The sequence below is a fragment of the Salvelinus sp. IW2-2015 genome, linkage group LG1, assembly GCF_002910315.2.
Source record: "Salvelinus sp. IW2-2015 linkage group LG1, ASM291031v2, whole genome shotgun sequence".
NCBI classification, from domain to species: domain Eukaryota; kingdom Metazoa; phylum Chordata; class Actinopteri; order Salmoniformes; family Salmonidae; genus Salvelinus; species Salvelinus sp. IW2-2015.
Window position 1 is genome coordinate 23,370,473 of NC_036838.1, and position 27,857 is coordinate 23,398,329.

General features: G+C 44.4%; 1 pseudogene; it reads right to left on the reverse strand.

Moving 5' to 3' along the window:
* Nucleotides 1-1,430: 1,430 nt before the first annotated feature.
* Nucleotides 1,431-27,340, reverse strand: LOC111962979 (transketolase-like; annotated as a pseudogene).
* Nucleotides 27,341-27,857: the final 517 nt, after the last annotated feature.

The following is a 27,857-nucleotide window of genomic DNA, read 5'->3' on the forward strand; positions in this document are numbered from 1 at the left end:
CATTGAAGTAATGGGTGTTGAATACAGTGTAATATGGATGGAATACCGTAACAATTTGATACAAATGAAATAATGTTGAAATCGCTTGAATCTTATTGAATGTTCATTATTCTTTCCCTGAGTCTACACACTGTCTTATGGATGTGGAATCATGGTGTTTGCAGTTCGAGGAGCCAAGAGGAAATACAGCTCTCTATGGTAGGTAAATGACAACAGACCTACTGTATATAACACAGCTATGTAGTACACAATGAAAGCTCTCCTAACTCATGTGAATTGACAGAGACGCTTGTGATACAGGATGTTATCCTGTACAAGAAAGTGTTACATTGTGTGTTGTATATGCTGTGAAATTGTGATGAAACTGTGGTAAAATTGACATTATAAACTGGGTGGTTCGAGCCCTGAATGCTGATTGKCTGAAAGCTGTGGTATATCAGACCGTATACCATGGGTATGACCCATTTTTTTTTTTTTACTGTTCATATTACGTTGGTAACCAGTTGATAATAGCAATAAGGCACCTCGGGGGTTTGTGGTATATGACCAATATACCACGGCTAATGGCTGGATCCACGTTGCGTCGTCCCTAAGAACAGCCCTTAGCTGTGGTATATTGGCAATATACCACACCTCCTCAGGCTTTATTGCTTAAATAGAGAACGCTAAATGGAACATATAGCCAAAATAACTTTTAAAGCTACATTTATATTTTACATTTACACTTTAATCATTTATCCAGAGCGACTTAGTCAACTAAGTTTAGTAGGGAAAACAACCACATATCACAGTTATCCTGTCTAAATCMCCTCTAAGTCATCTAATTAACACTGTAAACGTGATGCACTGTTTGTTTTGTCCAGGGACATAAGAGAAAGGTGGTGACCCAGGTGGCAAAGCCATGCCGTTGTCAACTGTAGAAGACTCAGTAAATGGGCAATGGCTTTTACTGTGCTACCTACAAGGTCATATTGCAGAGCTGCCATTAGACAAACAGATGTCTGATATATTCAGACTAGTACTGTCTGCTGATAGGATCTCAGCGTAAACATGGTGACCAATGGACCAACTCTGCTCGGTCATCTGTCGGAATCTTTCACGATCAAATCTGGATACTCACTGTGGGTGTTGGTTCTGATCAGAATCAAAAATGAAGAGAAACCTGCTGCAATTCTAATCATATTCAAACTAACACTCTMCGAATATATTAAAGTTTAACTTATTGTTTTATCTATTTAGAATTGATTTAGAATGAATTCTCTCTGTGGTCAWTTATAATGATGTTATTCATTTTCGTCTTCCTTGATTTGGATCATTATTCGAATAAAAAAATTTGCATAAGCAAATACTTACGCCAACCTGCCTTTTTCAATAGACACGCTATGATACATTTGCACGCACACAGTCGAAGAAACACCCGGAAATACTAGTGAACTCTCAAACTCAAATGCAGAGGGCTTTAATAGACGAAAGTATGAGGTACATACAAAAGTTCAAGTGACAAATGTTTGTTTTAGCTTCACAGTTCAGATGTAACGGCATGCTCCCAACATCACCATGACCACAAGCACAGAGACAGTCTCTAAGCCAGGGCTGGGGTACATTCCATTTCCATTTCCATCCTGATATGACTGAATTGAAATGGAATTAACCCCAACCCTGCTCTAAGTCCTAGCTGGCCCCGTGTCCCTCTTCCTCACCTCCAGGTCCAACTGTTTGCTATGGTGAACACATCGCTCATAGAAACATTATTGGTATGTTCAGACAGCTCGTTTTAACACACTGCTTGGTTTGCTCATGCAGGTAAAAGGTGTTAATATAGAGTTAAATATGTGCCAAAAGCTTTTACGCACAACATTTTGGCAGTTATCTGACCCCATATGTTTAGCTAGTCTACACCTGAGTTGTAGAGATAAAAGGACGTTTAAAACCAACATGTGTGCTAACACAAGCTGTCCAGTAACGTGTGTGGGTTGTGGTATAAGAGAGACATATGGATCGAACTGTATGGACTTTTCACTTTACTGATATTTGTAGCCCACATACATTTTCATTTGATCATCTTTTGTTCATTTTTTTTTTTCCCTTCTTGGACTACGTTTTACAAACATGACCTTTTCTGAGACGGTTGTCATGGAGACGACACTTACATTTCACTACCACCTGCCCCACCCTGTCTTCAGAGTTACATCATCAGAACAATATAAAAGTATTCAAACAAACTGCTGCTGGTTGTTTTTTGGTTGAACATATCAAATAGGAAGAGTTTAAAAACACATGAGCATCAAATAATGGTGCCTACATTGAGTCACAGCATGTATAGTCTTTATTGCATTGTACGGTTTGCAGAACGTCTACACCTGCCAGCCGAGTTTCACGACCTCTCACTTTAATTTCTGACGTTGACCCCTTGACCCTGGGATTACCCATAATTACCAGGAAGTGGGAGTAGGGTTGTGTGTGTACTGTATGCATGTGCGTGAGAAAAAAAGTGAAATGTGTGACTGTTACTTCAAAAATGTACATACAGCACGAACTCACGTTACTTTAGTAAACACATAAGGGACGGGGCTTTCACAGTGAGGGGTGGGTTTACCAGGCGTGGGTGGTGACATGGAACGATGTCTCTATTTTTCTCAGGGGTGGTAGAATGGGGGCTGGGCTGGGTGGGGCGTAGCTTATACAGGAAGGGGTGGAGCTACTTGGCRTTGGCGGAGCCACTGAGCATCTTCCTGACGGCCTGGCAAATGGCTTCGCGGTCGATGCCGTAGATCTTGAGCAGCTCGCTGGGCTTGCCACTGCGCGGGACGTGGGCCACCGCCAGACGCTGCAGGGTGAAGCCCTGCTCATTCACCACCGCTGAGCATACTGCCTCCCCCAGGCCACCTGAGGAACAGCAACATTAAATGAAATRCATGAGAGTGAGAAGACTAAGGAAGCATCGCTGCAAAAGGATCGGGGTCAATCCAATTTCTTTAAGTMAATTTGAAATGACAGTAATCCTTCCCCCAGCTCTGATACACTCCCCAGGAGTAATTTAGAATGACATTGAGCTCAGAYAGCTTTTCCCCCCCTCTATTAGTAAAGCTTTTTGATTCCAGATGATAAACYGATCCTAGATCTGTGCCTGGAGATGCCTAGCGGAAGTCACTCATTGGTCTTGAGATCTTGAAGATGAAGCCATTGGTCTATATCTGTCGCTATGCGCGCGCACACTCTCTCTCCATCTTTCCCCCACCATATTYTCCCCCTCTCATTCTTTCACTCTCTTTTCTCTCCTGCTATCCCTACACTCTTAGAAAAAAGGTGCTATCTTGAACCTAAATGGGTTCTTTGGTGGCCCCCATAGGAGAACACTTTGCATAACTATTTTTGGTTTCAGGTAGAACCCTTTTTGGTCCCAGGTAGAATCMTTTTGGGTCCCATGTAGAACCCTCTGTGGGAAAGGGTTCTACATGGAACTGAAAAGGGTTCTACCTGGGACCAAAATGGTTCTACATGGAACAAAAAATGCTTCTCGTAGGGGGACAGCTGAATAACCCTTTTGGAACCCTTTTTTCTAAGAGTGCAGTCTCTCCCCCCTTAGGGGGTTGCTACTGCTACACGTCGTCGATCTAGGTCACAGAAGCCCCATCGGCACAYGCTCCACTRAGGAAATCTGACAGCACTCTGCCTCCCTGGCCTTCACACACTCACTCACGCACGCATGCACACACACACAGACACACACACAAACACACACACAGACAGTCTTCCTCCTCAGCAAACAAAATGCACCAGAACAGAATATATCTGGCCCACGCCCACTATGACAGCGCAAAACCCGCTATGCCTCTCAAGCCAATGAGAACATGCCACCGCATCACGTCTCAGCCACTCTGAGCCAATGAGAGGATACCGTCTGTATAAATAAATAATGCMGAAAAAAAGACAGGTTGCCAGGTTGCAATATATACGGCTAAATGACATAAAAGTATTCTTGAGTGCTRGATTCTGGTGTAGCAGAAAGGCTCCTGACTCCGGACCAAGCATACCGCTGGCAACGGGTTTGAGCCCCATCTTTGTCATTTTCCTGTCTAACCCCTCTGTGTCTATCTCCTTCTCTAACTTCCTGGTGTTCTAGCCAAAAATAACAAATAYGTGAGGTCGGAACTCTGGTCGGGAAAAGCATACCTTCATAGTAGTGGTCCTCCACGGTGAGGATCCGGCCCCTGGTCTGGCGGGTGTGCTCAATGATGGTCTTGGAGTCCAGGGGTTTGATGGTGAACGGGTCGATCACCCTGATGAAGATCCTCTCTGGGAAAACAACAAGGTGGGAAACATGGTGTTTATCAATAGTAGTGTATAGGATTGGAAACTCCCCAGGTTTTCCAGAAATCATGGTTAGAATATTCCTGGAATCAGAAGGGAATAAGGAGAAAATCTAGAATACTCCACCCAGGATTTATGGAGAACCTGGGAATTTTGGGAAAGTTGACGTAATTTTGAAACCCCAAGTATAGTGTGTTTCAGTGGAGAAACGAGAACAAGATTCGAGCAACTATACAGAGAATGGCATTAAAACCTTCAAACAATGAGGTTCAGATATAGAGAGGGATATCACTTTATAAACAGGATAAGCTTGAACATATAATTGAGAAAGGCCAACACTTACAGGATATAGAAGTTGTGCGCCAACACTAACGAATGGATTGGATTCAAGAGCAAATTCATTAACGCATGTAGCCAATATTAGAGCATGCAGAAAAGAGAGAATGGTGTCAGAGCCGTGTGTATAGGTGGCAGGGAAGTCAGGCGCAGGAGAGTTAAACTGAGTGTAATGGAGACTTTTAATAAATGTCCATTTAACAATGCTCCAAACACGAACAATGTACATACGTAAAAATCAACATGGGTACGGGGACCCGTCGCACACCTATACATCAATAAACAACAGTTGACATAAAACAATCCCTGACAAAGACATGAGGGGAAACAGAGGGTTAAATACACAAGAGGTAATGGATGGGATTGAAAACAGGTGTGTGGGAAGACAAGACAAAAGCAATGGAAAATGAAAAATGGATCGATGATGGCTAGAAGACCGGTGACGTCGACCGCCGAACACCGCCCGAACAAGGAGAGGCAACGACTTCGGCAGAAGTCGTGACAAATGGCCACAGCCAGGAATCTTCAAATCCCTATACAGTTCGGTTCTGGGTTCCAAGTCTTTCTTCAAGTCTGGCTGTAGTTGTACTGTACCTTTCTTGAGCATCTCAGCTGCAGCCATGGACTCATGCAGGGTGATCCCAGCTCCGATCACGGTCACCTTGTCCTCCGCGCTCTGGTACACCACCTGAGATGGACAGGGATGAGTTAACAACAAGGTTTCAGCACATCTCATAAAGCTAGACTATTGGATGAGATTCATTGTTTACTCCACTTCGAAGACAACCCTCTCTGTGTTCATTTGCAGCCATTCAAACATTTGTACGGCATCCATAATAGGAACTCTTTCAGTTGTCAGACAATACTTCTTCGGTGAGGGAGTTCCTAATATGGATGCTGTAGAACTGATTAAACTAATCATCTAACTAATCAGCTCTTGTCCGGAAGTAGGAGGAAACTTAAGTGGTTTAGCCAAGGCTGTGATAGCCTGTGTGGTTAATGTAGAAAAGAGTTCACCTTAGCCTGTCCAACATGRAAGTCCTCGTTGCTGCTGTAGATGATCGGGTTCTCGGGGTGGCTGGTTCTGATGTAGCAAACGCCCTTAGAAAAGAGATTGGAACACTATGGTCATACATTTTAGGGTGTGAACACAAAGCATATCCCCTGGTGTTGGGGCAGGGGCGTAGGGAGATGCATCAATGTTGGAGGGCCAATAACATTTGGTGTGAGGGGATATGAACCAATAGCATTTTGGTGGGARGGATTATGAGTACCTTTGTGCTGGCAGCCAGCTCCACGGCCTTCTCAATAGACACACCATCGCTGGGGTAGAAKATGGTTGCCATGGGGATGGCCCTAAACATGGCTATGTCCTCTAGACCCATCTGAGACGGCCCGTCCTCTCCTGGAACACTCAAATAGATKAATATCCTTCCAAAATGTTGTAACRTAGAAAGAAAATACTATTTGTTGCTCTTTATTGAGATTTCCTGGTGCAAACCACATCCAGCCAAGACTCCAGGCAGGCTCAAGCAAACTTTCAAGATATTTGAAAGATTTCAAATATTATTTCAACCCAATATAAAGCTAAAGGCTATTGGACTGACATGCAGGTGTAATAAGACAGGCAGACAGACAGACAAGAATGCGGACAATAGGACAGACAGACAGTAGGACAGACGGRCGTAGAGAGCGTGGCATGCRGTGTACCTGAGGGACTAACAGAGGAGAGGGACATCAGGTCCCCTGGTGAAGGTGACAGCATCCAGGACAKACAGGGTCAGGGGTCAGGGGGGAGAGGGAGGTTAGGGGACCTYAGGGGGTGAAGGAGGTGAGGAGGAAAACACAGAAGTGGGGTAAAAGAAAGAGAGGARCTTGGATCAACTGCACAAGATGGAYAGTCACGTTGGRAATTCAGTACCATTTGAGGGTGCTTTGACTTGAGGAGCCAATAGAAAGAGTGAAGAGAGTGAGAGAGGGGGTAGAGTCACTGGAGAAAGAGTGGGGTTGTGTGACCAATGTTCCCTCAATATTTGGGGGGCACTGAGCAAATTTACAGTTTTAGACAGTAGCCATTAGGCTATTGAGGCTATTTCAGCATAATGTAAGCCTACCAACAAAATCAATTGATCAAATCCTATAACATTTTCACACGGAAATAGCTTTTGATTTCCATGATATAGCCTACAGTAGCCTATGTGTGGTGTTCAATGCAGGCCTACATTGCATGAGACATTTAAAAACATTTTTACATTACGAAGGGCTTGACATTAATGATTTTTTACACCATGGGCCAAATAGGTGACTGTAAATGGCATTTTATTGTGTTGTATGATACAAGAAACCACTTTACAAAATAAAATGTATTATTATTACTATACAGAGAATTAGACAATGTAGGCTATCCCTCTGCATATTGGCTTATTTGCATATTCAAGCCTGTCTCAAAATACAACATTGCTCCTTTTTATTAAGACATAAGCTTTTTACCTGACTGGCTTTTCAAATACAGCTTGAAATGTAACCTACACGTTTTGTGCTACCCCTGCCAATATAATTCTACTCCGTTGCGCTCTCGCTCTCCCTTCAACAAAATCACAGACCAAATCTTGCAAAGTTAGACTTGTTTTGGTTTGTTGCATTGAAAAGGGGCTGATATAATGTTGATTCAATCACAGAAAAAACGTTGATCTATAAAGTGAAAACTAATGGGGTGAACTCTCTTGCGTTCAATCTMTTGCGTCTCTGCGCAACCTGGCATTCCTGGCAGTCCTGGAGGAGGTGCAYGACCACGCACACAGGCAGTTAAGAGGGAACATTCSTTGAGGTGACAGAGATGGAAGAGGAAGCGAGACATCCCACTTGCTGTTTTTTTCCCCAGGTTCAATGAAAGTCAATTAACTAAGTAAACCAGACCCAGCTGCTATTGCGTTGTTGTTTATGTGAGACTCACCCAGTTAAGTAGACAGGAACATAATAGATTTTTTTCAATGGTAAACGGCTTGAGTGAACTATCTTAATTTATCCACCATCTTTGGTGACAGGTTGCAGGTTGCAGTGTATGGGGGTGATGGTGGGTGGTTGTGGGAGTGGGAGTGGCGTGGCGTGGAGTGAGGATTTGGGGGTGTGCCCGGGGTTTGTTTGGGGGAGGGTCAGACAGACTCACCAATGGACAGGCCACAGTGGGAGCCACACAAGTTGATGTTGCTCTCTGAGATGGCAGCCATGCGGAGCTGGTCGTAGGCCCGGGTGAAGAAGGAGGCCAGGGTGCTGGCGTACACAACGTTCCTCTCACGGGCAGCGCAGCCAGTGGCAACACTCACCTAGAGGGAAAAGGGGAAGAAAGGAGTTACATCACACTATAACAGTGGCGGCTGGTGACTTTAGGGAGATTAGTTACTGAGAATAATGGATGGACATTATTTTAATGAAGCTGATGGCAGAACAATATTTCATCTTCCAAGTAACTCTCAATACATTTACAAGGGGTGCGTCCCAAATGGCACCCTATTCCTTATATAGTGCAGTTATTATTTTGATTATATAGGGAATATAAATAGGGTGCTATAAATAGGGTGCTATTTAAGATGCAGACATAGATTCAGGAAGACCATCTTCCTCTTCATCCCTGAATGAGCATCATCCGGAGCTCGGCAGTAAATCTAGYCCCTATCTATCCTTACAGGAACATGTAGTTCATCTCTATGGTGGTCCCGCAACTGCAGAGACATAGCTTTGTAGGCTACTGTAGATAAATTAGCTTCAGCTGAAGGTGAGCGGAACCCAGAATCACATAGAACACTATTTATTCTATCTCTATGACTTATTTTTTGTCCGCGCTACAGACCACTATATTKGTCTGCTAATACAGGACTATTAAAGGGCCAGTGCACTAGGTTTGTGAGAAAAACTATATACACACCTACTCATTCAAGGGTTTTTMTTTATTTTTTATTATTTTCTACATTGTATTACAATAYTGAAGACATCAAAACTATTAAATAACACATATGGAATCATGTAGTAACCAAAAAAGTGTTAAACAAATCAAAATAGATTTTATATTTGAGATTCTTCAAAGTAGCCACCTTGATGACAGCTTTGCACTGTAACGTCTGCTTCCAACTCACACTCTCAAACACGTAGATCCCCTGAACGCAGCTCACTTTTCAGCCCACTTTACAGCTCACACTCTCAAACACATAGATCCCCTGAACGCAGATCACTCTCCAGATCCCAATCACCTGAATTCTGATCACCTGTTCACACACCTGTATGTCATTATCACACACTATTTAGTTCAGTTCTTTGCACACCATAATTGTGAGGTGTAATTTGTTTTGTGACACACGTCTAGTCGGAGCGCTATGTTGCCCGTACTTTATCCTCCCGTGTATGATAGTTTTGGCCTGCCTCACTAACGACGCCTATTTTCCTATTCCCTGCCTGTACTTTAGCCTATCAGATTTCCTGTTATCAACCTATTGCCTGATCTCCCGGACGACATTACTAGCCTTTTCCCTGCCTGTACTGTTGTCTTTTTGGACCCCCTGTGTATGACTTTCTGCCTGCCCCTGGACCCAGCTACCTGCCTCCTCCTGTGGTCCTTTAACAATAAACACCTGCTGCACCCTGCGCTTGAAACCAGCTCTACGTCTCCCATTGTGTTCATTACAGAATACCTCACCAAAAACGACAGATGGATTCAGCGGAGCTGCAGCTACGTCTAGCCCGACAGGAGGAACGAATCGATGAACTCTGCGACCTCCTTCGCCGGTCCATTCCTGCTTCACCGATATGAGGTGCCACAACCTCCTCTCGTTCATCCCCCCCCCATATCCGTGCCTAATAATTACGACGGCTCCCCAGGGAAATGACAAAGATTTCTCATGCAATGTAACCTGTACATCATAGACCATCACCCTGCTAATTTCACCTCGGACAAAGACAGGGTGGACTTCATCCTCTCCCTACTCACAGGCAAAGCTCTGGATTGAGTTACAGCCGCTCAAAGTTCTGATCTGTCCTCTGAATGACGTTTCCACGCCCTCTTCAAGGAGGTGTTAGACCATTCAGTTTCAGGTCGTCACACCGGTGACCTGTTATGTGAGCTGCGACAGGGCTGTCGCTCCACCACTGACTATGCCCTTGAGTTTCGCACCATGGCTGCCAGCAGAGGATGTAGTAAACCAGCGCTCCTTACAGTCTACCGGAGGGGTCTAAATCGGGAGTTACAGACCGAACTGGCCAGCAGATGAGATTTAACTGACCTAAACCAATACAGCCGGATGTCCATATCCATTGGCAACCTACTGGTGGACCGCAGACCTATACAGTCGCCCATGGCCTGTGAGTTTTCCACGCCCTTCTCTCGTCCACCACGGTCTAATAGCCCCGAACCCATGCAACTCAGCCGCGACCCTCTTACGCCTGCCGAGAGACATTGGAGGTTATGTGAAAACCTGTGCCTCTATTGTGGAGAGAGTAACCACCTACTCAATAGCTGTCCCATTGCCCCCCCCCCCCCGTTTTTGAATATTGCCAAAAGGCAGTTTGGTATCCCAGCTCTTTCTGGTAATGGGATCACTCAGTTTGCGGAGGGACTAGTGGACTCGGGGGCCACAGGTCATTTCATTGACTAACAAGTGGCACAACAGTTAAGACTCAAACTAATCCCTGTTAATCCTCCCTTTAGGATTAATGCGCTGGACGGACAACCTCTCGGAACTGGTCTTGTGACTCAAATGACCGACAGTATCACCTCTCAGATTGGCCTCCTTCACTCTGAGGTCATTCAGTTAATGGTATTGTCTTCGCCTAAAGAATCCCTCATCCTCGGTCACCGCTGGCTAAGCCTTCATGACCCTGCCATCTCCAAGCGACAAGGGGAACTGCTGTTATGGTCTCCCGCCTGTTTTGAGAACTGCTTCAATCTACCCTGTTGAGCCACTTCTATAGAAGGATCAGAGTTTGACATTCCAGCCCACATCCCACCTGTATATGCCCAGTTCCAGAGTGTCTTTAGCAAAAAAAAGGCGTCCATTCTGCCCCTCATCGCCCGGAGGACTGCATGATCTACCTCCTTCCTGGGGCATCGCCTCTTAAGGGTCAGATCTATTCCTTGTCCATCCCAGAGAACGAGGCTATCGACACCTACAGTATATAGAAGAGGCCCTCAACATGGGATTCATTGGTTCATCCACGTCTCCGGCTGCATCCAGTTTCTTCTTTGTGAAAAAGGATGGTAGTCTCTGTCCCTGCATAGATTACCGACCCCTCAATGACCTTACCATCAAGAATCGCCTCCCTCTGATTCCAGCCGCACTAGAACAAGTTGGACAGGCTACCATCAACTCCAAACTGGACCTACGTAGTGCTTACAACCTGGTCCGTATCCAAAGTGGGGATGAGTGGAAGACGGCATTCATCACCGCTAAGGGTCACTACGAATATCTGGTTATGCCCTACGGTCTCACCAATGCTCCTGCAGTCTTCCAGTCCTTCATGAATGAAGTTTCCAGGACATGATCAACCAGTTCCTCATCGTGTACTGTACGTTGACGATATCTTGATCTACTCTCATTCCATTGCAGAGCACATACAACATGTGCGACAGTTCCTCCAACGGCTACAGGACCACCATCTTTATGTCAAGGCTGAGAAGAGCGCCTTTCACGTTACTACGGTAACCTTCCTAGGTTTCGTGTTGATACCAGGAGGGGTCAACATGGACGAAGACAAAGTCACGGCCATGCTTAACTGACCCAAACCTACCATCGTAAAGGAACTACAACGCTTCCTAGGATTTTCCAACTGCTACCGCCGGTTCATCCGAAACTGTAGCAACACAACCGCTCCTCTCTCAGCTCTCACCAGTCAAAAAACCCATATCCTCCAATGGACCGACACCGCCCTTCCTACATTTGAGACCTTGAAACGCCTCTTCACCTCTGCACCCATCCTTAGGCAGCCAAATCCTAACTTTTGTTCTGGAGGTTGATGCATCCGAGGTCGGTGTAGGAGCGGTTCTCTCTCAGCGGGTAGGGACACCTCCCAAATTACACCCATGTAGCTTCTTTTCCAAGAAACTGTCACCCGCTGAGAGGAACTATGATGTTGGGAACCGAGAGCGCCTTGCCATTAAGCTGGCTATTGAAGAGTGGTGCCACTGGTTAGAGGGAGAACATCACCCATTCCTTGTCCTTACCGACCACCGCAATTTGGAGTACTTGAGAAGTGCTAAGAGGCTCAACCCCAGATAGGCTCGCTGGGCACACTTCTTCACACGCTTTAACTTCACCGTCAACTATCTGCCTGGCAAGAAAAGGCTGATTCCTTATCCCATCTATTTGACTCCCCTTCCTCTAAGCCAATCCTGCCTCTGTCTTGTGTCATGGGACCCATACACTGGGAAATCCAATCAGCCGTCCAAGATGCCCTACGTCACGACCCAGCACCTCCCGACACCCCTGCAGGCAAGACCTACATTCTGGCATCCGTCAGACCCCAACTAATGCAGTGGTGGCATACCTTGCTGAGTTCTGGCCATCCCGGGATCACCCGGACCACAGAGCTACTGACACGCAAGTTCTGGTGGTCATCCCTAACAGCAGACGTCCGAGATTACGTTCTTTCCTGTCCCGTCTGTGCATGGGCAAAGAGCCCTCGCCAACTACCTACCGGTGAGCTCGAGTATTTACCTATACCACACAGACCATGGTCCCACATCGCCATGGATTTCCTCACTGATCTGCCAGACTCTTCAGGCGTCACGACTATTTTTGTTGTAGTGGACCGGTTCTCCAAGATGTGCCGACTCATCCCCCTTCCGCATCTACCTAATGCCATAGAAATGGCTGAGTGCATGTTCCAACAGGTGTTTTGTCTGTATGGGATCCCGGAAGACATCGTTTCAGATCGGGGATGCAAGTTCGTCTCCAGGGTGTGGCGAGCCTTCTGTGACCGACTGGGGGTCTCAATCAGCCTATCCTCCGGATACCATCACCAAACCAACGGGCAGACAGAACGCCTGAATCAGGAAATAGGGAAGTACCTTTGCCAACACTACACCCACCAACCACACAAGTGGAGTTGCTATCTAGCCGGGGCCGAATAAGCACAGAACTCCCTGGTGCATTCCTCACTCCATCTCACTCTTTTTCAGCGTCTCCTCGGATATCAACCCCCCGTGTTACCATAAGAAAYAGAGCCCAAAACTGTGCATGCCGTCTGAGTGGTTTCGACGGAGCACATCGGCACCTCCATCAAGCTTCCCTCTCCCAGAAACGGTTTGCTTACAGGCGTCGCCGACCTACTCCACTTGTCCACCCTGGGCACAACATGTGTGGCTCTCTCCCCAGGACATCCGGCTTTGTGATCCCTGCAAAAAGTTTAGTCCCCGGTTCATTGGTCCCTTCAAAATAACACAGTGCATCAATCCTGTCACCTACAGTCTCCAGTTGCCCCGCCATTACCAGATCTCCTCATCCTTCCATGTGTCCCTCCTCAAGCCTGTGAGATACAGCCCTCCATCCTCCAGTGGCGCACCTCGGCGCCGTTTTTGAAACGTCGGTGGTGCACCACGGCTTATTCCAGTCCAGCCCTCCTTGACTCCAGCGCTGGGTGGTCACATCACTACCTGGTGGATTAGGCAGGGGTACGGACCAGAAAAACGGTCCTGGGTCCCCGCAAAGGACATCCTCGGACCCAGCCATGATCCTGGCTTTCCACCGGTTAACTGTCATGACCACCCAGCTCCACGTCCCACGTCCCCCCCCCCGCTCAGCTTCCTAGGCCACAGAGCTGCCGTGGATGGGGGGTACCAGTAACGTCTGCTTCAACCTCACACCCTCAACACGTAGCTCTGAACGCAGCTCACTTTCCAGCCCACTTTCCAGCTCCGACTCTTCAAACACATAGATGAACGCAGTTCACTCTCCAGATCCCAATCCCCTGAATTCTGATTACCTGTTCACACACTTGTATGTCGTTATCACACTATTTAGTTTCAGTTCTTTGCACCCCATTGTGAGGTATTGTTTGTTATGTGACACACGTTAATTGGAGCTATGTTTGTCCTGTAATTTTAATCCTCCATGTATGATAGTTTTGGCCTGCCTTAATAACGACGCCTTTGCCTATTCCCTGCCTGTACGTAATTAACTTTAACAAGCACATTTGTTAATTGTAATCATTCCATGTGACTACCTCATGAAACTGGTTGAGAGATTTGCAAGAGTGTGCAAAGCTGTCAAAAGGCAAAGGGTGGCTACTTTGAAGGATCTCAAATATAAAATATATTTTGATTTGTTTAACACATTTTTAGTTACTTTATGATTCCATATGTGTATTTTCCATAGTTTTGATGTCTTCAACTATTTTCTACAATGTAGAACATAGTAAAAATAAAGAAAACCCTTGAATGAGTAGGTGTGGTCCAAACTTTTGACTGGTACTGTTATATACAAAAAACAACAAGAATATACTGGCAAAATGCAACCAGATTTCAAGATTTCCTGAGTTATATAAGTTCGAATATAGCGAAATCAGTTCAAGTTATAAATAATCTCATTAGGCGCCTTATCCATGGTTTCACATTGATGGGCAGGGCACAGGTCATTGGTGGCTTGCGGGAAGGGCGATAGGGCCCACCCACTTGGGGAGCCAGGCCCAGCCAATCAGAAGTAAGTTTTTTCGCCACAAAAGGGCTTTATTACAGACAGAAATACTCCTCAGTTTCACCAGCTGTCTGGGTGGCTGGTCTCAGACGATCCCGCAGGTGAAGAAGCCGGATGTGGAGGTCCTGGGCTGGCGTGGTTACATGGTAGTGTCACGCCCTGACCTGAGTTATCTCTGTTTTCTTTATATTTTGGTTAGGTCAGGGTGTGACTAGGGTGGGTACGTTAGTTTTGTATTGTCTAGGGTTTTTGTATGTCAAGAGTTTTGTAGGTCTAGGTATTTATATGTTTATGGTGGCCTGATATGGTTCCCAATGTTTATCGTTGTCTCTGATTGGGGATGATATTTAGGTAGCCATTTTCCTTTTGGTGTGTGTGGGTTCTTGTCTATGTGTAGTTGCCTGTCAGCGCTCATTTGTATAGCTTCACGGTTCGTTTTTGCTATTTTGTTAGTTTTGGTCAGTGTTCATTCTTATAATAAAGAAGAATGTACGCATACCATGCTGCGCCTTGGTTTCCTCCTTTTGACGGCCGTGACAGGTAGAGATAATTAATAGCTTCACAATGCTCAAAGTGATTTTCAAYGTCTGTTTYTAGTWTTTTTTTWACCTATCTACCAATAGGTTCTCTTCTTCGTGAGGCATTTGAAAACCCCCTTGGTATGTGTGGTTGAATCTGTGTTTGAAATTCACTGTTCGACTGAGGGACCTTACAGATAATTGTATGTGTGAGGTACAGGGATGAGGTAGGTATTCAAAAATCATGTTAACACTATTATTGCACACAGAGAAAGTCCATGCAACTTATTATGTGACTTGTTAAGCGCATTTTTACTCCTGAACTATTTAGACTTTCCATGACAAAGTGCTTGAATACTTATTAACTAAAGACATTTCAGCTTTTCATGTTTCATTAATTAGTAAWCATTTTGAAAAACATAATTCAACATTTACATTMTGGGGTATGTGTGTAGGCAAGTGACAAAAATATCTATGTTTAATCCATTTTAAAATCACAACTAAATGTGGAAAATGGGTGCGGCTTCTTTCTAAAGGCCCTGTATATCTTGTGAGAAGTGCAATGTGACTGCAAAAGAGACAGGTTGAAATGTCAATTGTCATCAAACAAATGGGAAGTTTGATTGAAATACAGGACAATCTGTTTTTGTAAATTAGTAGTGTTTTAATTTGTTAATAAARTGCGGCACATGATTGTTTGGTTGCGAGATGTGGGATAAAGGGCCAAAATGCAGACATGTGGCCACCCTAGACTGGAAAATACAAAGGGGTTCAGTGAGGTCTCCATGGCGACAATGACTGCTGAGCGAATCACAATCAAAACGAGGGGTCACGCCTCCCAGAAACCCAGACCTATGTTACGTGAAAGTCAGTGAGAAGTCAGTCAGTCCAAAAGCACACGAGTTTATGGTTCCATATGAGAGGAATCAGCGGCGTGCTTCYCTCGAAAACCCCCTTGGTATGTGWGGTTTCTCTCTCACAAGTTGTAATTTCCTGTTTCATATCTCAAAAGCTCTCCCCGATCCCCTTGCTCTTCTCTTCACTGTCGCTGTCTAAACCTGAGTTGCCATTGGACTCATTCCTATTCCATATCAGTACCAGATAGAAGTACTATTATCCAATTTCCTTCTGCCCCACTTCTAACCTGGACAAAGAGGGTAGCACTCTTGCCATTGACATGATCATTATTCTCTTTCTTTGTGTGTCTCTGTCTCTTTCTCTCTTTATGTGTCTCTGTCTCTTTCTCTCTATGTGACTGTTTGAACAGCAGATTGCCCCTTTAATACATTATTCAAATACACATGACTCCAATGATGACATAAGTAACTGATAATCAACGAGGGACAATGCCTTCTATGGAAAATAATGAACGACGTGGACGGTGTGTTCCACAACGTGCTAGCGGAGTGGAACTGACCTTCACAGAGTTGCATTATCTTCCATAAAACGCATAGAGCCCCAGTTGATTATCCCTTTTATACTATACCATGGCTATAATTTAACACATTTGCTGCTGGAAATGTGTTCATTTGCAGGTAGAAATGTGTTCAACCTCCACTGAAGTAGCTAGCAAGTTTACTAGATAGCTACAGCAGTTGCCTTGGTAACCAAACAAACAGACTTGCTAGTTTAACTAACTATTATGAGAATCGAATTCAACAATGCCAATAATGTTTTCAATTCGACTTTTTCTTTCAAAAGCRKSTCAAACGTAGAACAAGAACGAACTATAGCCATAGAATTCTACCTTGCTGATATACCGTGCATTATTTAAGCAATAAGGCACGAGGGGCATGTGGTATATGGCCAATATACCACGGCTAAGGGCTGTTCTTAAGCAAGATGCAACGCAGAGTGCCTGCATACAGCCCTTAGCCGTGGTATATTGGCCATATGCCACAAACCCCCGAGGTGCCTTATCSCTATTATAAACTGGTTACCAACGTAATTAGAGCAGTAAAAATACATGTTTTGTCATACYCGTGGTATATGGTCTAATATACCACAGCTGTCAGCCAAGCAACACTCAGAGCTCGAACCACCCAGTTTATAAAGGGAAATAATRCACGCTCTAGAATGCCCTTCAAGCCAATCMGAAACGAGTATTCAACAATGCCATTCATAATGCAGTCATAAATCAATCATAACATGAACAGCAGTGCCTCTGATTTTSTCATTATTCTCTTATCAATATTAACGATTCCCTATTAGACAATCTGTCTGTCTCATTTGAACCTGCCATTCTAGCTTTATTCTACACAATCATCTTTATAACAATGGTATATCAGCCAACAAGCCAGCTAGTCAGCCAGACAGTCTGTCAGCCATCCATTCAGTCAGTCAGTCAGTCAGTTTGGGGCGGCAGGTAGCCTAGTGATTAGAGCGTTGGGCCAGTAACCGAAAGGTTGCTAAATAAAATCCCTGATTTGACAAGGTAAACATATGTTGTTCTGCCCACGAACCAAGGCAGTTAACCCACTGTTCCTAGGCCGTCATTATGAATAAGAATTGGTTTTTAACTGACTTGCCTAGTAAAATAAAATTAAAATAAATTTAAAAAGTCAGTCATTCAGTTAGCCAGTCAGCCATCCATCCGGTCAGTCAGTCAGTCAGTCAGTCAGTCACCCAACCAGTCAGTCAGATCAGCCAGACGACCACACCCACCCTCCTCACACTGATTCATATTTCACTTAGCTCAGCATAACTGTCATAACGGCTGTTCATCAAACACAGCCCTGACCTGAATAGGCTGCCAGGCTGCTGCTGCTGGAGGAACCAGCCAAACAGCAGCAGTACAGTAATACAGCCAGGCCTGAATGACAACTCTCCCAAAATGTTCATCTAATGTCAGATTGCAATGAGAGGATATGAATAGAGGGTAGGTAGCCTAGCAGTTAGAGTGCTGGGCCTGTAACTGAAAGGTCACTGGTTCAAATCCTCAAGACGACAAACCAGCCAGCTGTGCGGAGAGAGGGAGCRTGGTGGATGGAGGAAGCGTGGTGAGGCATTGGAGGAGGAAGCACAGCGGAGGGACAATGTGGGAGAGAGGATGTTTGGCATGGTGTATTGTAAGTGGGTCATGTCTCTGCCTCTCTCTCCAGCGTTACATTATGGATGGACCTACATCYATTATTCATCAGGCCAACCTCTGTAACACTGAGAGAGAGAAACGTTTTTATTCAGGCAATCAGACCTGAGAGAGGGGGAATTCGCTCAGCGAGTCAGTGGTCTGAACAGAAGTAAAGAGGCATTTTGTTCTAGCGAATCAGCATCAGCAAAATTAGTGACAGGCAGAGCAAGGGTTCAAATACTATTTGAGATCATTTCAAATACTTTATCTGTGCTTGATTGAGCTTGTCTGGCTTAATGGACCAATAGATTCGTCCAGAAACTGTAAAGCCCCGCCATTTGGCCCTTCAAACAGGCTAGAGAAAAAAATGCTCATGGTATCTCAAAGATTTCAARTAGTATTTGAACCCAGGTCTAGGGACAGGGCATTCGGTTGAGCATCAGCGAGAGAGACGTCAGCAGAGGAGAGAGGACAGCTAAGCTGAGCCACGAAATGCTGCTGCAATTGAGTAAATATTTCAACAATGCGGAAYAGATTTTTTTTAAACAAAAAGTATAATTTAGAAGTCATTTTAAAACAGGTTGGCTTTTAAAAGCTTGGTTTAGTTAGAAAGWGTGTTGTCTGGGTTTATAGAATGGTCATAATTGGCTTATAGAGTGGTCCTTCCCAATCCTGACTACATATACCGTACCAGTCAAAAGTTTGGACACACCTACTCATTCCGGGGTTTTTCTTAATTTTTACTATTTTCTACATTGTAGAATAATGAAGACATCCAAACTATGAAATAACACATATGGAATCATGTAGTAACCAAAAAAGTGTTAAACAAATCAAAATATATCTTATATTTGAGATTCTTCAAAGTAGCCCCCTTTGCCTTGATGACAGCTTTGTACACTCTTGGCATTCTCTCAACCAGCTTCATGAGGTAGTCACCTGGAATGCATTTCAATTAACAGGTGTGCCTTGTTAAAAGTTAATTTGTGGAATTTGTGGAATTTCTTTCCTTTCCTTCTAAAGACCAAGACCATATTATGGCAAGAATAGAAATGGCAGTCTGTCATTACTTTAAGACATGAAGGTCAGTCAATCCGGAAACTGTAAAGAGCTTTGAAAGTTACTTCAAGTTCAGTCAAAAAAAACATCAAAAGCTCTGATGAAACTGGCTCTCATGAGGACCACAACAGGAAAGGAAGACCCAGAGTTACCTCTGCTGCAGAGGATAAGTTCATTARAGTTACCAGCCTCAGAAATTGCAGCCCAAATAAATGCTTCACAGAGTTCAAGTAAAAGACACATCTCAACATCAGCGTGAATCAGGCCTTTATGGTCGAATTGCTGCAACAACAAAAAACTACTAAAGGACACAAATAAAGAAGAGACTTGGGCCAAGAAACACGAGCAATGGATGTTAGACTGGTAGAAATATGTCCTTTGGTCTGATGAGTCCAAATTTGAGATTTTTGGTTCCAACCGACGTGTCTTTGTGAGACGCAGAGTAGGTGAACGGATGAGGTGTGATGGTGTGGGGGTGCTTTGCTGGTGACACTGTCAGTGATTTGTTTAGAATTCAAGGCAACCTTAACCAGCATGGCTACCACAGCATTCTGCAGCGATACGCCATCCCATCTGATTTGCACTTAGTGGAACTATCATTTGTTTTTCAACATGACAATGACCCAACACACATCCAGGCTGTGGAGGGGTATTTGACCAAGAAGGAGAGTGATGGAGGGCTCCATCAGATGACCTGGCCTCCACAATCACCCGACCTCAACCCAATTGAGATGGTTTGGGATTAGTTGGACCGCARAGTGAAGGAAAAGCAGCCAACAAGTGCTCAGCATATGTGGGAACTTCTTCAAGATTAGTGGAAAAGCATTCCAGGTCAAGCTGGTTTAGAGAATGCCAAGAGTGTACAAAGCTGTCATCAAGGCAAAGGGTGGCTACTTTGAAGAATCTCAAATMTAAAATATATTTTGATTTGTTTAACACTTTTTTGATTACTACACGATTCCATATGTGTTATTTAATAGTTTTGATGTCTTCAGTATTATATACAATGTAGAAAATAGTAAAAATAAAGAAAAACCCTTGAATGATTAGATGTGTCCAAACTTTTGACTGGTACTGTATGTGATAAAGAGAAAATCAAGAAAAACTCAATAGGGTTAAGGTCTGAGTAAGGGTTAAGGTTAGGGTTAGGGTTAATTTCATACCATGTTCTGCTGCGCGATGTAGCACTCCACAAAGCGGTTGGGGTGTTCGTTCTTGAAGATCTCTGAGTAAGTGAAGTTGTTGGTGTCTCCATCCAGGACCACCACGCGCTCATTATAACGACCCAACTTAGCCAGGGCCATGCCATAGGCCTTCCTGGTGGAAATCTGTAGAAAAATACAACCGGTCAATCAATAAATCAAYGAATCAATKAMTTAATCAACCAGTCAGTCATTAATAAGTACATTTTTCTGCCTGTGTATTCATGTATCATTATACCACCTTCTCTCTGACAGTAGTCAATCTAAGGTGTGAGTGACTGCTTCTATTATGATATACTGTTTGCGACTATGGGGTGAGCCCCAGTGGAGTCAATATTCCTGGGATAATTGTACAACCACATATGTACAGTATATGGTGAGATGCATGTACTGTATGTTACCTTCTCTCCCTGCTTGTAGGCGGGTGCGCTGGGCATGCGGACGTTGCGCAGGCTGACTGGCGGGGCGTCCTCTATGGGCGTGGTGGGGTAMAGGCGCTTGCTGCTGTTCGTGATGCGCGCCTGCAGATCCTTCACGACTCCCTCAGCCATGTCCTTGGACAGGGGCTTGGCATGCCAGCCCATCTTATCTTCCACGGCTGGTAAACGCAGACCAACAGAATGTTAGAATACACACATGCTGTATACACAGCAGTGGTGTAAAGTACTTAAGTAAAAATACTTTAAAGTAGTACTTTAGTCGTTTTTTGGGGGGTATCTGTAGTTTACTTWACCATTTATATTTTTGACTACTTTTACTTTTACTTCACTACATTCCTTAAGCAAATATTGTACTTTTTACTCCATACATTTTCCTTGACACCCATAAGTAGTCGTTACCTTTTGAAYGCTTAGCAGGACAGGAAAATAGTCAAATTCAAGCACTTATCAACCGAACATCCCTGGTCATCCCTACTGCCTCTGMTCTGGCGGACTCACTAAACACACATGCTTCATTTTAAATGATGTCTGAATGCCYGTGGCTTTCCGTAAATTAACCACACAAGAAAATGGTGCCATCTGGATGTTAAATATAAGGAATTTGAAATGTTTTATACTTTAATCTTTGATATTTAAGTATATTTTAAACCAAATGCTTTTAGACTTTTACTCAAGTAGAATWTTACTGGGTGACTTTTACTTTTACTTGAGTMATTTTCTATTAAGGTATCTTTACTGTTACTCAAGTATGACAGTTGGGTACTTTTTCCACCACTGATACACAGTAACATTTGAATGGATATATAGGCCCAGGGGTTKTAGCCTGACGATGTGATCTCCTGACGGGGAAAACCCCCAGACCTGGAGTCAGGTCACATGGTCAGGAAAAATCAATGGCCCAACACCTTATATACTTTACACACCATACTGAGAGGTTAGCCCATCAAMAGGTATGAGTGATTGGATGTAGCCAATAGCCATATGAGGGTGAGAGTACCTGGGATTCCCTTGCCCTTGGTGGTCTTGGCGATAATGGCAGTGGGCTGGTGACGAGCCTGGCTCAGAGCCTTACACAGCTCCTCCACACTGTGSCCATCCACGATGATGGCATGCCAACTGTAGACAGCAACACACACGTTAGAAAACCCATTTCACATATGGAAAGGCATTCACACACTTTCTCTTACACGCATGAACAAACAATTCGCTCATAGGCCCACTAATGTTGACATTGCCTTCACACATTCATAGACTCTCTCTCGCTGTCATTACATTGAAAAAGAGGATCTCTACCTCTCTTACTCACTTTGTCCTTCTCACTCGTAAACCCACTTTCGCACACACACACACACCACACACACACACACACACACACACCACACACACACACACACACACACACACACCACACACACACACACACACACACACACACACACACACACACACACACACACACAACACACACACACACACACATACACACACTTTCACACATACACACACTTTCACACATACTCACCCAAAGGCCTCGCAGCGTTTCTGGTACTTCTCCACGTGGTGCTGCAGGGGCGCTGGGTCGTCTGGCCCAGGCGGTTGATGTCCAAGATGGCCACCAGGTTGTCCAGCTGGTAGTAAGAGGCAAAGGACATGGCTTCCCACACTGCCCCCTCAGACAGCTCCCCATCCCCAGAAGGCAGAACACATGGTAGCTAGGCGAGAGAGAGGGATGGGGGGAGGGTGAGACAGGGGTGTGTGTGTGTGTGGTGTGTGTGTGTGTGTGTGTGTGTGGTGTGTGTGTGTGGTGTGTGTGTGTGTGTGTGTGTTGTGTGTGGTTGTGTGTGTGTGTGTGTGTGTGTGTGGTGTGTGTACATGTGTGCGTGTATACACTCTTAGAATGTTTTTTCCAAAAGGGTTCTTCAGCTGTCCCCATAGGAGACCCCTTTTATGGTTTCATGTAGAACCCTTTGGGTTCCATTGAGAACCCTCTGTGGAAAAGTGATACATGGAACCGAAAATTGTCTACTTGGAACCAAAAAGGGTTCTTCAAAGGGTTCTCCTATGGGGACAGCCGAAGGACCCTTTTAGGTTCTAGATAGCACCTTTTTATAATTAAASAGTGTAGATTCAAGAAGTGGTAAGATCAAAGTATCATTCTACCCAACACCAAATAGTGCTCTATGAAACCTTTCAAGTCAAATTCATCCATTTCCCCTGAAGTGACAGAACGGATTGAACGCCCCCTGGGATTTGTGAAAGCCCTCTCCCACAACGGGAAATTGGTTACCTTTACCCCTCCCTCTATCCCACTTACTGCATTCCCTCACATCTACGCTGACTGAGGCTTCTAGCCACACAGACTCCTTAGAACAAAGCAAATGCTCATCTTTTAATCAAATGGCCTGATAATCTGCTTATGTCATSATTTTCAACCACCACCCACACAACATCCTCCTCTAGTACAAATCTATCCAGGGCAGGGCACATTTTCAGGACTGCCAATATCCGCATACCACATATCAGAGATTCGCATTCCTCATTCTGAGACAAACCCTGAATTAGACTGGGGAATGTGAGTCTGATTTTGAACAATAGACTGAGTGATGAATGCTAATGTAGTGTCTGAATTGGATTCTGAGACAGAATCTGTCTGGACGGTGAAAATAACTGAGTTGTGGCCGCCGGGGCTGTGGTTATTAGAGCAGAAGAATCGGAAGAGCAGAGCATGCAGATACTGCGCACCCAGAGGACTTTAGAAAACCTCACAGTGCCCTAAAGAACCACACGGTCCCGTGTGGCTCAGTTGGTAGAGCATGGCGCTTGCAACGCCAGGGTTGTGGGTTCATTCCCCACAGGGGGACCAGGATGAATATGTATGAACTTTCCAATTTGTAAGTCGCTCTGGATAAGAGCGTCTGCTAAATGACTTAAATGTAAATGTAAAATAGCTCACTATGCTCTAAAGAGCTCTAAAATATCTCACTATGCTCCAAAGAGCTCTAAAATACCTCACTATGCTCTAAAGAGCATTAAAATACATCACTATTCTCTAAAGAGCTCTAAAATACCTCACAATGCTCTAAAGGGCATTAAAATACATCACTATTCTCTAAAGAGCTCTAAAATACCTCACCATGCCCTAAAGAGCTCTAAAATAACTGTGCTCTAAAGAGCTCTAAAATACATCACTATGCTCTAAGAGTTCTAAAATACCTCACTGTGTATTTGAGTCCATACTTAACACTTTAGAATTCAGAGGCCTGCAAAGACCACACATTTGTGTGTGAATGTGTGTGAACTCCTACCTGGACTTGTCAAAGTACTTCCCGGTGTAGGCCATCCCACAGGCTACACCCAGACCCTGGCCCAGAGAGCCAGTGACCACATCCACAAACTGTTGCTTCTGAAACTCCAACACATACACAGGAACAGGACTGTCACTATCACCATAGAGAGCAAGGATGTGTTGAGTAGRTTATAAAACTTTTAGCTATTATTATAGGTTACAAGTTGTCAAAGTTCAGTGAGGTACTCCCTGAACTTGTCCAAGAAGAACACACATTTCCATTTTCAGTTTTGCTACGGTGCTAACTGCTAGGCTATTAAAGGTGAGGCGTAGGTTAGCTGTCAGGCTATTAAAGGTGAGGTGTACGCTAACCTTTAGGTTAGCAAAGGTGATGTGTAGTASTTATCACTCACAGGTGTGGGGTGTCCCTCCAGGTTGGACTCCACCTGGCACAGAGAGAGCAGCTCACTCTCCTTCAGGAAACCAGTCTCTGTCCACATGGAGTACAGGGCCGGGGCAGAATGACCCTAAGGAGAGGAAAACCCGTGTTACTCTAATACAACCCAAGACATAACCACGTAACTATTTCACAACCAGGGAGTGTAAAATACATTGCGTCTTATGACTGTAGCCATATCATATGACAATCGCACACCAGCTGTAACACAAGTGTATTACGTAAGTCAATATGCATGATACAACTTCACAGAAGCAGATCCTGACCGTTAYATGACCTGTATCCAACCAAAACAGTGGAGGTGAGCTGGAGGATCTCACAACATGGATCTGACAACAACAGTAATAGAATGCAACAATAGTGTTCTATTTAATTCCAATAGWCTCACCTTCGATAGGATGAAGCGGTCATTGTTGATGTTCTTGGGGTCCTCTGCGCGGTACTTCATTGTGTGGAAGAACAGAACAGACATGATCTCTGCAACGCTGCAGCATGATGTGGGATATCTGGGAGACAAGGAGTACACGCTTAGGAAAAAGGGTTCCAAAAGGGTTCTTTGGTTGTCGCCATAGGAAAAACCTGTCTGGTTCCAGATAGAACCCTTTAGAACCCGTTACTGACAGGTGTTCACATCGCAGACAGACTCATAGACACACACACACGCACACACACACACGCACGCATGCACGCACGCACGCACACAGACACACACACAGAGAACATAAATATAACTTTACAAACTCAAAAACACTCAGAATTCAATCAGAGTCTAACTGGGTTTTAAGTGGCACGTCTAAAATCTGAGCTTGCCAAGGAATTCTAATGGGACAATGGGGAAATAGTGAGTGGAATAGTCTATCCAAAATACTGATGAGGGGGCCATGCTCAAACCGAGATGCCCCATTGGCTCCCTCTTTTTCCCAATTACAGTGATGTCAACATCCAAGGGGTACGTTGATGGGCGGCCTTGGAGATATGTGGACCATTTTGGYATGAGCGCAGAGTCAGACAGCCAGTTAGTCAATCAGTCAGAGGGCGCCATTTGGAATCACATTCATCACCGGGCTTATAACCTTGTGGTCGTCACTAGTTACAAAAGCCACAAGGTCATTTCTACAATTTATCTTCTTAAAATGTGATTTTAAMCCTAACCTTAACCGTAACCACACTGCTAACCTTACGCCTAACCCTAACCTTAAAATAAGACCAAAAAGCTTTTATTTTATGTACATTTTTACGCTATAGCAAATGTTAACTTTGTATCTAGTGGAAACCTTTGTAACATTTAGMTCCCATTTCCAGTCGGCGATTTACGTAAGATGCTCTAAAAACGTAACAAAACTCAGAAATTCTGGCAAGTACCCTAGCCTAACCACACACAAAAAATACACTTAACTTTTCACCATATTGAAATTGGTAGAGTGGTTTTTCCCCAATCACCAACCGCGTGGCGTTTGCTCATTGTCTAGGCTTGCGCACTTGGTCTATTTGTGGATGATTTGTGGATAGGCTACGGTCGAATGATGGAGCCATGATGGAATTAATGGATGCTGGAGTTTGTGTTAGAGCAATAGATGATGACTGATAGCCTTTCTCAAATAAACGTGTGATTTCTCTACAAAAATCACAATTAAATATGTTCTTTACAGAATTACCCAACGTGCGCACTTGTTTGCGCGCGGGCTCTCTATTTAATTCAATAATAACACTCTAGCYTAATAATAAACTTAAATTGGGTGTTCACTCTAAGAGTAATTGCGGAGTAATTATTCATAATATTCAACGAAGATGGCGGAGGGCACGTCCCAGCCAGGGTTATCTCCATGCGCTTTGTCTCGTGCCAACAACTGACGCGCAAGCTCCGAGGGCTCCTACATCACTTACCTGCCTGCGGTCAGACAAATGAAGACGYGCTATACTTTCCCCAAGATACAGGAGTTAATTTCAGACACCACAGCACCATRTATCCTTTCATGAACTGATGCTGTTCACAATGGAACATTTTCTAATATCGAAAAAAACGAAAGAATCTCATGTTGAGCCACAATGGCCATACATCAATCTTGCTCAACAGAAATAAACAGAATAATCCGTAAATTGTTCAAGAATACAGTGTTCTACAATTAAACGATATAAACAGATTACCTAACTTTACACTACTGTATGTCTATATAAAAATCAATACATACAGATAATGACGAAAATATAAACTCTTTATGTTATTGTTATGGAAAGTCGTTATCGTTTTGATCTGCATCACATATGTGCAGTGACTCACAGCATCATAGGGTAACATGGGGTAACTAGCCCCCCTTAAGAACAGTGTCCCATTGCTGACACAAAAAAGCAAMATTTTGTTWAAAAAAATGTGGTATGTGGAGGATGGTCGTGCTTAGACAAACAAACTATGAGGGGAAATAAGCGGTCACAGTCTACCCCAGGGGGCTAGTTACYCCAGTTACCCTACATTTCATCTTCAACTCAGTTACATTTTTCCATCGCTCACACGAGAACAAAAAGAAAACATGCCGTTTCATTTTGTATTTTACATGGATGTGCATGTGCACCTGTGTGGATGAATGAGTCTTTATACACTCTTCCCTAGATTTACAACTGTGTGTATGTGTTTGTGTGTGTGTGTCTGTGTCAGTTTGAGTTAAAGGGTCTTACCCGCTGCCGGCTGCAGTGGTAGCCTTGATGCAGTTTATTCGGAGGCGGTTGGCGATGTTCCGGAGTGCCTGCACCGTCTGCTGGTCGGGTTTGTGGTAGTCCTCCATGAAGGCAAAATGTTTAAGCACCAAAAGCACCAGGAAAGTGAACTAGACTGCACAGAGGCTGGGTGTGAGTGAGGGTTGGCAGAGGGAGCCCTGCTTGTGTATATGAGTGGCAGAGAGAAGAGGTGGAGAAAGGAGGAGAGGCAGGATTTATCCCTGGCACGTGTACACAGTAGGGGGAGGATGGGACTAGCGGTGTGGGGCGGGTCTGAGTACAGAGGTCAAATCGCACTCTATGTTGGCTAGGACTGCACGTGAGTGTGCAAGGAGGGGTGTGTGTTAGGGGTGTGTGTGTCTGAGAAAGAGAGAAAGAGAGAAAGAGAGAGAGAGAAAGGAGGGGGGAGTCTGCCCACAGAAAGGGGGACCCGGGAAGCATCTGCCCACAGTTAAAGCGTCTGCCCACAATTGTCTTTGGCTTTAGTGTCTAAACTCATTACCAGATTTGGGATTTGTGAGTCTTGTCCTTTGTTCCTGTCTACCTCGTGCGTGACTTCGCGATCATGGCTTTGTTTTGTGTGTGYGAGAGAGAGGGGTATTGTATAGAGAGGAAGTGAAATCATTTAAGTGGCTTGCCAAGGTTTAATTTGTTTAATCCTAAACCTACTGAGGCTTTTAGCAAGAAAGAGAGAGAGAACGAGCATGCACACAAGAAAGAGAGGGAGGATGAAAGAGAGAGAGAGAGAGAGAGAGACTTTTTAACCCTTCATTGGCAGAGAGAGAGAGTGAT